Here is a 14,497-nt window from a genome sequence, read left to right as displayed (position 1 = left end):
TTTCTATCTAGTTCTTTGTATTTTACATTTCTCCAATGCTTTATAAGCTGGGGGATTGTGTGTGTGTGTGTGAGTGTGTGTGCCTGTGGCCGGAAGTATATGTCATATATGGAAACCTCTCACAAATGGAGGGAATTTTTCAGTCATTTCAATACATTCAAGAAAACACACCTGCTTATTTTAAGGTGGTTTGACTTGTGTGACAAGGCTGATTCTGTGGGATGCTCAGATCCGTTTCTACTCATAAAGTCAGTCTTCATCTATTGCTGAGTGTGGATTGCTTAGATATAGCACTTTTACCTGTTCCCTGATTTACTTTCCTTCTGTTCAATAATTCATCCCAGCCAATATAGCACACTGTCTTATCACTGTCACTTTAATATTTCTGCCTCAATTCCTATTGATTACCAAATCTGAAGTAACAAACATCCATGCCAGTCATTCCCTATCTCCTTACTCTTTCGGATTTGCTCCTAGAATCCATCATTTGCTATTTATATTTACTTATTCTCTCCTCACTGGAATATGTAGGTACTTGGTCTATTTTGTTCATTGTTTTTCTTCAGTTACCAGAAATAAAATATATATAAAATAAGATCAGTGATTTTCATAAAATGCCAAACAAATAAAACCGATATAGCTGTACTTGTTCCCTGGGACCATTGTTCTGTGGTAGTGACACCGGAATTGTAGGTTTTCAGGCCTAGTCTCCCAGCCAGGAATGGGTCCCAGGCTGCAGTGGCAGCGCTGAGTCCCAGCCACTAAACCCCCACCGGTTGGTGTCTCAGGAAGCCTCAGCAGGAACTTCGCAGATGGTCAGGCAAGCTCACGTGAAGAGGCAGATTTGTTTAGAGAAAGAAAAAGTTTATTGAGGAGAAAAGGAACAGAAATAAAGTGGGACTCCCAGGTCATGAAACTAGGCCAGGGAGGGGCAAGGAAGCCAAAGTAGAGTCCTGTCTCAGGGAATATAGACCTTCTTTCCCTAATTACTCTAAAGCTCCACCAGTCTCTTTGTAACAGGGTGGTCCCCAGGAAAGGGGGAGGTTCCAGGTTTCCTGCTCCACCCAAGGGAGGGTGGAGCTGAGCAGAGAGAGAAGAATCTGCAGAGGAGACTGAGGAAGGAAGGAAGCAGGATGGAGAGCCAGAAGGAGACCTTGCCTTTTGGTGGTGGACTGGTTGAAACAGATGTGGGTGAGAGACCCGTGGGGAGGTGACAATGCAGTTTTTCTCTTGATTTTGATTTTGCTCTTTTCCTTCCAGACTTGTCTGGTTGTTTCTGATCCTTTTCTGTGGGTCCCCACTGGAAGATGCTTTAGACGTGTGACAGGCTTTGGGGCCTTGTTCTGTCTGGGCCAATCCTGCTTGGGTGGACTTTTACCCACGAGGGGACGGGTAACATTTGGTGCTTGATTTAGAAACTATATTCTTTGCCTTTTCTGTATTGTTTCCTAATTGTATTAAAGTTCCTTTCCATTAAAGTCTCATATGTTTTGTGTTGATGTGGCGGATGGCAGAACCTATTTAGAGCAGGCAGGTTTGTGGGGTCTGGGCTGCCCCTCGCCCTGCCCTGTAACATTTTTGTGATTGGTTATCCTCTGTGGTCTCACTCACTGTCTAAATGTCTCTGTGTCCACAACTAAGTCTTTGTGTCCCAGCCTTTATCTTTTTTTCTTCATTGCCCTCTATTTGGAATGTCTTGTTGACCCTAAGGTCATAAAGTTAGTCCCTAATATCATCAGTCCTGGGGTGTTTGATTAGTCACCTTTGGAATTTGTTGTCCTCATCTTTGGAGCATTCCTTAACTCTCCTGAAGTCCCTGCACTGTCCTTTTATCCTTAACTTGCCCTAGGATTCAGTAGCTGAGTTGATGTGCTTTTGTTACAGAGCAACCACAATATGAAATGGGTTGCGTGACTGTGGGTCCTCATCTGTGCTTAAAATGAACTTATTAATGCTAAACTGCAGGCACACACAAAAGCTTAAGAAAAGATTTATTTACAAGGGGAGGAGAAATGAAGAAATGAATAACTGAGGGAGAAAAAGAGGGAGATAAATTTGTGAATGCATCCTACTTGTTCTGCTGACCTGGAATCCCAATGACCCACCAAGCTGGCAAAAAGCTGGGCACTGCATGGCCAAGAGGGTGACCCCAGCTCACATGGCTGGTTATTTTCCCAAACAGAAAACATGGCTACTTAACTCTGCCCTCAGGTCCTCACAACCCTCTCTTTGGTGATCATGGGATTTGTAGTTCTCAGTGTCTTGATGGCATGGGGGTGGAGTCCACAAACCCTGTATGGAGTTTGCTCAGGAAATCCTTTCCCCCTAACACTTTTACTTTGGTGCTTACCTCAATCATGCCATATTTGTTAGGAAAAGTGCTTCTGGAACATATATTTAAGGAGACAATAATTTTTTTATCAAAATACTCTCCTACTAGGGATCATGCTCAGCAAAATAAGCCAGAAAAAAAAAGAAAAATACTGATAGTCTCACTTATAGCAGGAATCTAGAAAACTTAAATATGGGACCAGGAAAATGAATAACTATAAGAAAGTGAAAATCAAAATCAACAAAAAACTATGAACCAGAGACACTCTATGGGGGGTGGAGGGCAGGGAGGGGAGGGATTGGGGTCAAAATAAGGGGGTTGCAATTGTATGGGGAATATAAAAATAAAATTTATATTAAAAAAATCCATTGAAAGAATAAAGAAGTAACAGGAAAAAACAAAAACAAACAAAAAAACAAACCAAAATACTCTCCTACTACTTAAAAAAACTCATATAGTGGAACAGAAACCTAAGAGTATGGATGTAGCCCTACAAAATATTTTGACTTGAGTAAAAGTTTATGCAACAATGCAGACTAAATCAAATTACAGTTGAGGTGATTGTGTTAGGGGGAAAGGATGTCCTAAGCTAATTCCATACAGGCTTTGTGGACTCCACCCCGACTCCAGACCAAAGCCATCAAGACATTGGGAAAGACAAATCCCATCACCAACAAAGGGAAGGTGGCTGGGACCTGAGGGTGGAATTAAGCAGCCAGGTTTGGTATAAAAACCAAACACGTGGGTCTTGGGGGACTCTCTCTCTCGCTAGCCTCCTGGCTTCACGGCTGGTGGCTCACAGCCAGCTCTCAGAGTGCCATTTGGGATTCCAGATTGGGGGATCGGGTAGGATGCATTTAAAACTTTGTCTCCCTTATTTGTCATATCCCGGGTCTCAGTTCCAAAGCCCTCAGGTCCAGGACACGGGCTGTAGCCCAGTTCAGTGGCCGCAGGAATGGCGCCTTTTGCACCCCGCTCCTGTGCCTGGGCGCCTGGTTCCTGCTTACTCAGTGAGGGACTTTCACCTCAGTGAGGGCCTCCGCGCGCCTCCCCGCAAGCCTAGGTCGCAGGCGAGGGGACCTGGGCAACCGCGATCCGCGTTTGCTTTTTAAGCGTGCCGCTTTTCCGCGCAAGCTTACCGGCCAGCCCGGGGCTCAGCATTCAAAAAAGATAAACACATGCAATTTGCAGCAACATGGATGGCACTGGAAGGGATCATGCTCAGCGAAATAAGCCAGAAAGAAAAAGAAAAATACCGGATGGTCTCACTCATAGCAGGAATCTAGAAAACTTAAATAAGGGACCAGGAAAATGATAACTACAAGAAAGTGAAAACCAAAATCAACAAAAAACTATGAACCAGAGATACTTTTTGGGGGGTGGGGGGGAGGGGAGGGATTGGGGTCAGAATGGGGGGTTGCAATTGTATGGGGAATATAAAAATAAAATTTATTAAAAATAAATAAATAAATAAATAAATAAAACTTTGTCTCCCACTTTTCTCCCAGAGCTGTACATTTCCTCATTTCCCCTTCCCTTGTAAATAAACCTTTTATTAACCTTTCGTGTGTGCCTGCAGTAGAGTATTGATACGTCTTTTTTTTTTTAAAGATTTTTTTTAATAGAGGCATGTTTTTATTTATTTATTTGTTTGTTTGTTTTGTTTATACAAGCAATGGGTACAGTCAGAAGCGCAGGAGGGTGAGAGAATTCACCAGAGCCAGAGCGGGGAGCAGAGCAGGCAAAATGACGAAGTACACTGCTGAGGGGAGCAGCGGGTGGCAGGAGAGGTCTGCACGCAATGTGGGACCCTCCTCCTATGGCCAGAGAGCAGCCGGGTATTGAACAGGCGCTGCAGAGGCCGCGGGCAGCTTCGCAACCCAGCGCTCTACTGCTGCGCCACCGGGGAGGCCCCTGATAAGTCTTTTTAACCTCTCGTGAGGACCCACAGTCAGGCAACCCGTTTTCTATCAAGGCTGCCCTGTAACAGGACCATTACTTTGTAACATTTAGAAACACAGGCTAACACATTGTCAAGTAATCACATCAATATTTCCTCTGAGCGTTCACCTGCCAAAGAAGCAGGTATGAATACTTTATGGGATCAAGATGTATTGCCCAACCTGTCCCCTCAAAGGTGAAATGACTTTTTTTAAAGATTTATTTATTTATTTATTTATACAAGCACTGGTGAGACATAGGGCAATTTAGGGTAATTAGGCAGTTTTAGGGACATTGCAGGAGGGGATCTCTGAAGAGTTTAGGAAGGCTTCAGAGATAAGGACAACTAGAGGAATGTAACTAATTCCACTGGGAATAATAAACATCCCAGGACCAAGGACAACATTGTTAAGGCTGGCCTTGGTTTCCCTCAGGTGATAAAGGGAGGTGGAGTTTGGGGAAATGGAGAGTGGTTTAATTTATGGACAAATTAGGAGGGCAGCAGACTCATGTCTGGTAGACCACCGTCCGCCCCTGTGTCAGAGTGCAGGGATATTTATGCAAGGGGGAGATGAGAAGGGGTCAGCACTGAGACCGGTGGGTGCCAGCCTGTTTTTCTTCAATAGCTGATGTTTGACTTTCTCTTCCCTAAAATGAAGCGGTGCTCATCTGGGAGACTGGGCCATAAAGATAAATCTATCAAACAAGGGGGAAGATGCAACAAATGGGGAGAGACACACCTGTTAGATAAGGAATGTAAAGATCCCCCACTCAGTAGCAGATTTAGTGAGACAGCTGAGAACTAACCAATCACACAGAGACTGGTGGAGCTTTAGAATAATGAGGGAAAGAAGGGATATATTCCCTGAGACATGATTCCACTTTGGCTTCCTTGCCCCTCCCTGGCCTGGTTTCACTGCCTGTGAGTCTTACTTTATTTCTGTTCCTTTTCTCCTCAATAAACTTTTTCTCTCTTTAAACAAACCTGCCTCTTCTTGCTTGCTTGCCTGAATGTCTGCGAAGTTCCTGCTGAGGCTTCATGAGACACCAGCCCGTGGTGGTCTAGTGGCTGGGACTCAGCACTGCTCCTGCAGCCTGGTATCCGTTCCTGGCTGGGAGACGAGGCCTGACAATTCCAGTATCATTGGGTACTGTCAGAAGCACGGGAGGGTGAGAGAATTCACCAGAGACAGAGCAGGGAACAGAACAGGCAGACTGACGAAATACACTGCTGAGGGGAGCAGTGGGCGCAGCAGGAGAGGTCTGTTGCACCATGTGGGACTCTCGCCAGCAGCCGGGGATCGAACAGCTCAACCGCTCTGCCATTGGGGAGGCCCAAAGGTGAAATGACTTTTAAGGTTTATTTTTCACTTTAAAGCTTCATGTCAGATTTTCATTCATATAATATATGATCATTTAAAAATATTAAAGCAACATTGAATAACGCAAGTCCACTGGACATTCATTACACAAAGCCTTTTATTTTGAGTCTTTTTGTCCCTTTCTGCTATATCACCAATACCCACTAGGAGTCTGCATTTCTGGTTAGAGAATGATGGTGCTAGGTAGCAGCTTTATATGAGCAGGGCTGGATGCTTCCTTAAGTCTATTTTGGTACTGCACATTGCTGCTCCCCGTGTTTTTACATTCAAAGCTCTTCCGAATCAGTGCAGTTTTCCCACCCCTTGTCCCAATAACTTCCCCATCTACACAACTTAATTAAATTATAGAAACTTTATGGTAAGGGCCATTATTATTTCCTTGTATCTCTTATTGTATCCACCAAATGCAACTACTTACCACTTGATGAGAACCATATGAGGAAAATTAGACTAGGTTCTGCTGGCATGAGAAAAGGTTGCACAATCTTAGATCATTACACAATAAAGCTTTATTCTCATTTATTCAAAGTCTATGACAGGTGCATGCAATTCTCCAAGGAAGTTGTCTATTGTTGCACCTCTCACACCACAACCCCAAGATGAGAGAATAATCAAGGATGGAAAGTTGAGCATCACAATGAAATGCTTCCAACCTGAAATGATGTGTTGCTCTCATTTTATTTTATTATTTTTTTAAAGATTTATTTATTGGGCCTCCCCAGTGGCGCAGCGATTGAGCGCTGGGCTGCGAAGCTGCCCACAGCCTCTGCAGCGCCGGTTGGATCCCTGGCTGCCAGTGAGGGTCCCACAAGGTGCGCAGACCTCCTGCCATGCCTGCTGCTCCCCTCAGCAGTGTATTTCAGTAGGTCTGCCTGTTCTGTTCCCCATTCTGTCTCTGGTGAATCCTCTCACCCCCACACCTCTGGCATGTATCCTAGTACTTGTATGCGTAAATAAATAAATCTTAAAAAAAAAAAAAAGAAAAGAGGACATCAGCTATCAACACACACATGCTTGTATATCCATTGACTGGATGAAATCTAACACACTCTTGTTATAATTTCTGCTCTGTATGTAATTGCCAATCTCTTTAACAATCCTGTTATTTAACTCATTTCTTGTCTTAATTCTATCATCCCCCTTTGAACTGCATTTCAACAAACAAAACAGAGATAGTACTAACTTCAACCTCTCTCAAGATAAATTAATTTGAAGTGCTTTCCATAACTGTGAGACCATCATTATCATGGCTATACTGTAATTGCACGCTTTACTCATCAGATTAATTGAACAGATCACTAGAACTGTTTCCTCCCCACTCTCCCAGTAAAATGTCTAGGTTTTACTAATGATAACTTCACAGTGTACTACCTGCCTTGATCCCGCTCTGGCACACTAAAACCAATGTATTCCGAATAGAACCAGAAAATACATAATACGTAACATAAGGGGGAAAAATGTCTACATGAGGAGCAAATGAATGCGATATTGATATTCTTTGCTTCATGATTCAAATTGGTTTATTTAATAAGCATTTCCTAGGATAGATTTATTGTATGTATTTATTTGGAATGGGAACTTGGTTTATGTGAGATAAATAACCATGTTTTCAGAAGAAAATGGTTAAACTTCTCTTTAAAACTCTCAATCGCTCCTTACTGACTTTACTCTGAACTCCCAGAACTCTGTAAGACATAGCTTCAACTTACCCCTCCATTTACTTTTTTTTTTTTTTCCATCCACATCTTCTGCGGACAACCCTCCATTTACTTTTATCTCATCCACATACCTACACTTGACTTCAACTCTGATTGTCTTTTATTTTATTTTATATTTTTTAAAAGATTTATTTATTTATGCATATAAGAGCTGGGGACAGGCCAGAGATGTGGGGGGGCGGGGGGTGGGGGTGGGGGTGGTGATGTTAGGGGGAAAAGGATGTCCTAAAGTTTATTCCATACAGGCTTTGTGGACTCCACCCCCACCCCAGGCCAAAGCCAAAGACACTGGGAACTCCAAATCCCATCACCACCAAAGGGAAGGTGGCTGGGACCTGAGGGTGGGGTTAAGCAGCCAGGTTGGTATAAAGCCAGACACGTGGGCTTTGGAGGGGGTCCCCATTTTGGCTCTCTGCCAGCTCGCAGCATCTGGCCAGCTCGGAGAGTGCTTTGTGGGTTTCTAGTCGGCGGATTGGGTAGGACACATTAAAGACTTTATTTCCCTATTTTCTCCCTGAGTTGTACATTTTCCTTATTTCCTTTTCCCTTGTAAATAAACCTTTTATTAACCTTTTGTGTGTGCCTGTAGTGAAGTATTAATATGTCCCTTTTAAGTGCGCGGGTGAGGACCCACAGCCAGGTGTCCGGGCCAGCCGGGCAGATCAACGGGGTACCCGGGGGAGGAAGCAGGGGCTTGGTATGGGACAGGGGTACGCGAGGAGTGGAGACATCGCCAGTCTCATTTATTCAGGAATGTGTACAATGTTATATAGGGTTCAGAGGAGGAGGTCTCTCGTTATCTCTAGCAAGGAGAGACCACCAATGCAAACAAGCCACAGTAGCAAGCAGGGGGAAAGGATCAGTCATCACAATAGGAAACTTGAAACCTTCCCTGGAGCTAACATTCAGTACCTGCTTCAGGCAAGAACCCGGGATGTTCAGGTCTGGGCCTCAGGTCGACAGATCCTCCTTTTCTATTATTTCTAATGAGAGAGCGAAAAGACAAAAACCCCTCGGGGACTGCGCCTGTCTTAGGTTGTCACGTGTGGCGATTTAGCACCTTAAGCCATTTTGAGTCTGCCCCCGATCTTACCCGTCACTGGCTGACCAGTCCATCGCAGAGGGGAAGGGAGTCTTATTTCTTCAGACTGAGAGTAAGTCTGAGTAAGAGCCTCCCTTATCTCGCATCTCCAACTTATGGTAATGTACCTGAATGGGTTTTGCCTGAAGGGCCTGAATCTGTTGTCTTACAGAAGAGATTATCCTGTTAAAAATGCAAGGACCCATGACAACCAATATCAAAAGGGTTAATAGGGGACCCATGAGGGGAAGAAGGTAAGGTAAGAGTCCATTGAGACCAGTCCAGAGTGGATTTTCAGCTAGCTCCTGGCGTCTTCTTTCCAGGTCATCTTGTAACTGTCGGATTTTATTGCGGACAATTCCTGATTTGTTGGCGTAGAAACAGCATTTCTCCTGCAGGACCAAGCAAATACCCCCCTTTTCCGCTGTTAGCAAATCAAGGCCCCGTCAATTTTGAAGGACTACCTCAGCTAAGGAGTCAACCTGATCCTGAAGATCCTGAATAGTACTGGAAAGAGCATGAACATTATTAATAAGTTGTTGAGACAGTTTAGTATATTGTGAGAGAGATATGCCTAATCCAGCTGTCCCTGGGGCCATGGCGGCAGTTATACCCAGGCCTATAAATAAGGGAATCAGGTGTACTGCTCTTTTACTTTTACTGAAAAAATGGTCGACCGTTGGAATGGGCATGGGCTCACTTCCAGGAACAACGTCTATGTCAGGTAGAAGGAACCCAACACGCATTGACCGGTCCAGTTAGCCGGCAATGGATGTGATTTATTTCCAGAACGCCTGAGGAGCCTTTCTCTGTGCTCCCAACAGTACCGACCTGGGCCAGCCGCTTTACGCAGGCTGCCTGGTGTGGTACCCCCGACCCCGGAGGGGTCACCACGTCTGAGGAGGTGAACGTGCGGACACACGTGTGCGGACACAGCGCACTGTGGCCCAGAACTGCCGATCAAGCGATCCTCCTGCCTCAGCCTCCCATGTAGCCTGGGATTACAGGCGCGTGCCACTGCGCCCGGCGTGTCAAAAAACTGGATAGGCTGAACCAAAATGGGAACCGTGAAGGAGCAATTACGGTATGGTGCAAGTGAGGAATTGGTTGCTGGAAAGGCCAAAGGCACAGGGAAACCCATTTGTAAACATAGCCAACAATTATTGGCCAGTGAGGAATTTGTTAAATTAAGTAAATTGAACGAAGAGTTGAGGATATTAAAAGTATTGTAGTCAATGCCCAACTTTTGTCTTTCAGCAGGAAGGGCAAGTGGATGGTAGCTAAGCACAGGGGGAAGGTGCGGTGCAAGCTGTTTTGAGACTGTACTGACAAAGTGATCTCTGGCTTTGTCTTGAGGACCTCTTCCATCGGTGACATGTACGGGGGCAGTAGTTGCCCAGCACACTGTGTCACCCACCTTTTTGTTGGCACCACAGGCGGTCAGCAAGGTAGAGGCCTATAGCTGACTCGCAGGGGATGTCCTGATAAGAACAGCAGTATAATAAGTCTTATTATTATTGGCCGTGCATTGAGAAAAGGTCTTGTAATGTTAGGGGGAAAAGGATGTCCCAAAGCTAATTCCATATAGGCTTTGTGGACTCCACCCCCACCCCAGGGTTGCTCTATAACAGTAACACCAGGAGTGTACTGACTCAGCAAAGGAAGTGCAGGTACACTGCCCTCCATGTGAGGGGCCACCTATAGCTGTCCGGAGGCATTTATAGCGGGACTTACGGCTGGAGCCTGCAACAGTGACCAAATATGTGATGTGGCCAGGGCAAGTAATGTAAGAGACATACCCATTAGGAGCGGTAGAGAAATAGCCCCACCTGTACTCACAAGGTTTACCATGAAGATGTTGAGTCAAAGACACAATCTTGCCTGGATCCTTGAAGCCGGCAAAGGCCGAAGAGAAAAGTAACATCTCAGCATAGAGGATGAGTCAGGAAGCGGTCACCATGCTGTAACAAATCTGTAACAAATCTGACAAGCCCTTCAGCCAACCATCGGGCCGCATCATGAGTCTGTGAAGAGACACATACTGATCCCCTTCCCCAGATCAGAACTGGGTTAGGGCCGTACAGAGATCCTGAAATTTAGTCCTCCAAAGTAAATGATCTCCGCCGTCAAGGACAGCCTTTACTGAAGTTTGCCAATCTAGGGGAGTGAGCCACCCTTCTGCAATAGAATCAAGAATTGTGAGAGTGAAAGGGGCACTAGCACCATATTGGGTAACAGCGGTTTTCAATTCCTTTAAATGTTGAAAATTATGTGGCTGGTGATAGCGGCGGAGGTGGCCTTGAACATCTGGAGCTTCAATAACAGGAAAGACAGAAGCCTCGGAAAAGGGCTTTTTGGGAGGCGGGAAAGCAGACAAAGCTGTGGGAGCCGGGGGAGGAGTTAAAATGGTGTCTGCGTCAACTCCGCCCCATAAAGGCGGCTTTAAGGTGGTCTCGGCGTCACCCCTCCCCCATAATGGCGGAGCGGGATCTGAGTTGGATGAAGAAGTTAATTGGATCTGTTGAAGTTGAAGGGAAAGTTTATGATAACGAGCCTGTAGGCGCATGCGCTCCTCAAGGTGGGCGATTTTGGTTTTTAAGGTCGAGAATAGGGTCAAGTTGTGAGGGCGCAGAGGCAACAGCGGCCGTGTAATAAGGAGGAGAGTGGGGATTGTAACGTGCAGCATCCTCCTCCAGGTTGCTCCAATCTACTTCGCCCGCCTCAGGATCCTCCCCTTTTGCGATAGTGGGGGGAGGTTGCGAAGCAACTTTGATTTCGCTTTTGGAGTTAAGCAGTGGAAAAACTCCGCCCTCTTCTTCAGACGTGCAAGGAGGGTTTGTAGCTACAAAAGTAAACTTGCTCAAAGAGGGATAAATTCTGTTTTTCTTTTTTATTTTGGGCCAGTCGGGAGAGGCCCTTTCATTTTTCTCTAAAGGTTCTTTTTGTTCTTCTTTGGATGGATCATCCTCTGCATCACTGTGAAACGGAATTAAGTCCTCACAGCGATCATTGGGGGATGGGACCCCAACCATAGTGGGGAAAGCACTTCTAAGCAATTGTTTGGTTTCCCCCACCCTTTTCCATCTTTTTTGATTTATTGTGCCCTCTTGAGGGAACCAAGGACACAGGTCTTGAACAAAATCAAAAAAGTGGAGTAGATCCTTTTTTGTGACCCTGACTCCTCGCGTCCTAAGTGCCACTTTTAATTGCTTCACATATATCTCATGCTGGCTTATTTCCTGTCCCATGATTCAGACGCTGTACCTGAGCTTACCTTATCCACGACGCGGCAAGGTCCCACGTCGGTAAGGCTTCCTCCTGAGCTAGCTAGCTTCTTTTTCGGGCGTCTTCTCCCTCTGTAAGTTCTTCCTCGTACCCGGGCCCCACGCTGGGCGCCAAATGTCCGGGCCAGCCGGGCAGATCAACGGGGTACCCGGGGGAGGAAGCAGGGGCTTGGTATGGGACAGGGGTACGCGAGGAGTGGAGACATCGCCAGTCTCATTTATTCAGGAATGTGTACAATGTTATATAGGGTTCAGAGGAGGAGGTCTCTCGTTATCTCTAGCAAGGAGAGACCACCAATGCAAACAAGCCACAGTAGCAAGCAGGGGGAAAGGATCAGTCGTCACAATAGGAAACTTGAAACCTTCCCTGGAGCTAACATTCAGTACCTGCTTCAGGCAAGAACCCGGATGTTCAGGTCTGGGCCTCAGGTCTGGGCCCCGACAGCCAGGAACCCGTTCAATATTGGGCTGCCCTATAACAGCAAGAGGATTCACCAGAGACAGAGTGGGGGAACAGAAGAGGCAGATTGACTGAAGTATAGTGTTGAGGGGAGCAGCAGGTGAGACAGGAGAGGTCTGCTGAGCCATGTGGGTTGCTCCCTGGCCGGCTGGGGATTGAACTCGTGCTGCAGAGGCTGCAGATTGCTTCATAGTGTGGTGCTTAACCCCTTGTGCCACCAGGGAGGCCCTCTGACTGCCTTTTAATAAGAAATATTTCTTATTATCATTGGTCGATGTGATTAGAATTACTGGGGTGACTTTGCTTTCATAAACTCTCAGTAGACAGAGGCAGAAAATGTATTTTAAGAAATCAAAATCACATATTGATATTTCTTTTTCAAGTTTAATATTGCAGTTTTTCTTATTTTAATTTATGCTTGTATTTCCTTTGATTTGAAATCATAAATACATTGACTTACTTTATCCCACAATACAAAATTTCACATTCATAATAACAGTACAACTGAGATTAACCATAGTTTGAAGTGTAAGTTTACTTCGTGATCCTTTGTCCTCAGAATATAACCTGTAGTCAGTTAAAATGTTTATTCAAACTATTCAAACTAACTCAAAGCAATTTTTTTCTGCAAGAGCTTATGTTTTAGATTTGATAGATTAATTTGTATTTCCTTGTGCTCAATTTTTAGGTTTTGTTTGTTGTTTCTTTTGCTTATCTTTGAATATGTGTATTAATACCTGGTTCAGAAATCAATACCATTATAAAAATTAAACTCAGAGATTTTGTTCCCATCTGTTTCTTCTATTCTTTTCCCAAACTATTTGTAAGTAACTTTTTTTTTTTAAGAGAGATTTATTTATTCATATAAGAGCTGGGGTGTAGGCCAGAGATGGGGAAGGGGAGTGGTGGTGAGGTGAGAGGATTCACCAGAGACGGAGTGGGGAACATAACAGGCAGATCTACTAAATACACTGCTGAGGGGAGCAGCGGACCAGTCAGGAGAGGTCTACTGTGCCATGTGGGTAGCTCCCTGGCCAGGAATCCAACTCCTGCTGCAGTGGCTGGGGATAGCTTCATAGTGTTGATTTAACCCCTTGCACCACCAGGGAAGCCACTCCAGGGTTTCATTGCAACCACAGTGCTATACAGGAAGGGACGTGAAGGAGGCAGTGTTGACTGGGTCTAGGGGAGGGGAGGAGCAAGTTCTCCTCTCCTGCCCAGTAACTATTTTTCTTTCTAAATAATATCTGGTTTATCTTTCTTTTGTATCTTTCTCCCAAATAAACACATATATACAAATAAAGCTATATGCACTGTTTTATGTCTTGCTTTTTCAAAATTTAACATGACATTTTGGAAACTACTTGTCTGTTCATGGGGATCTTTTTATTCTTTTCTTTTCTGTTTTTTTTTTTTAAAAGATTTATTTATTTATGCATACTAGAATTGGGGTACAGGTCAAAGGTGTAGAGTGGTGTGTGTGAGAGGATTCACAAGAGACAGAGTGGGGAACAGAACAGGCAGAGTTACTGAAATGAACTGCTGAGGGGAGCAAGAGGCTAGTCAGGAGAGCTCTGCTGTGCCATGTGGGAAGCTCCCTGGTCGGGGATTGAACTCTTGCTGCAGTGGCTGCAGAAAGCTTCGTAGGTTGTGTCTTAACCCCTTGAGCCACCAGGGAGGCTCCTCTCATTCTTTTAAAAGAAATTTAATTTTTCTTTAATTTTTAAAAATTTACTGAAGGATTCCCATTGTGTAGATATAACAGAGGTTATTCAATAAATCTCTTCCTGACTGCCACTTCTGTCCTTTCCATTTATTTGCTATTACAAAAGTTACACAGTGAATATTCTCATGTTTATTTTGTTGTGAGTTTGTGGAAGGATAATTTCAGAATAGATCCTGGAATCACATTTTTAGAAATATCCTAAGTTATTATGCTGCACAGCCAGCTCTGAGTACCTTTGCTTATTGTGTATAGAAAAAAAACACAGTATACAGGAAACTAGGTTTGTGAATATTTTTTGTTTTTATTTTTATTTTTTTCAAGATTTATTTATTTATGCATACAAGAACTGGGGTGCAGGCCAAAGGTGCAGGGGGTGGTTGAGAGGATTCACCAGAGAGTGGGGAGCAGAACAGCTAGACTGACTGAAATATACTGCTGAGGGGAGAAGCTGGCAAGGCAGGAGAGGTCTGCTGGGCCATGTGGGTCAGCTCCCTAGCCAGCCAGGGAATCGAATCGTGTTGCAGTGGTTGGCAATAGCTTGATAGTGCTGTTTTTAACCCCTGTGCCACCAGG

The sequence above is a fragment of the Talpa europaea genome, assembly GCF_964194135.1.
Source record: "Talpa europaea genome assembly, chromosome: 15".
NCBI lineage: Eukaryota > Metazoa > Chordata > Mammalia > Eulipotyphla > Talpidae > Talpa > Talpa europaea.
The sequence above is the reverse complement of the archived record's forward strand: the minus strand, read 5'-3'. Positions refer to the sequence as shown.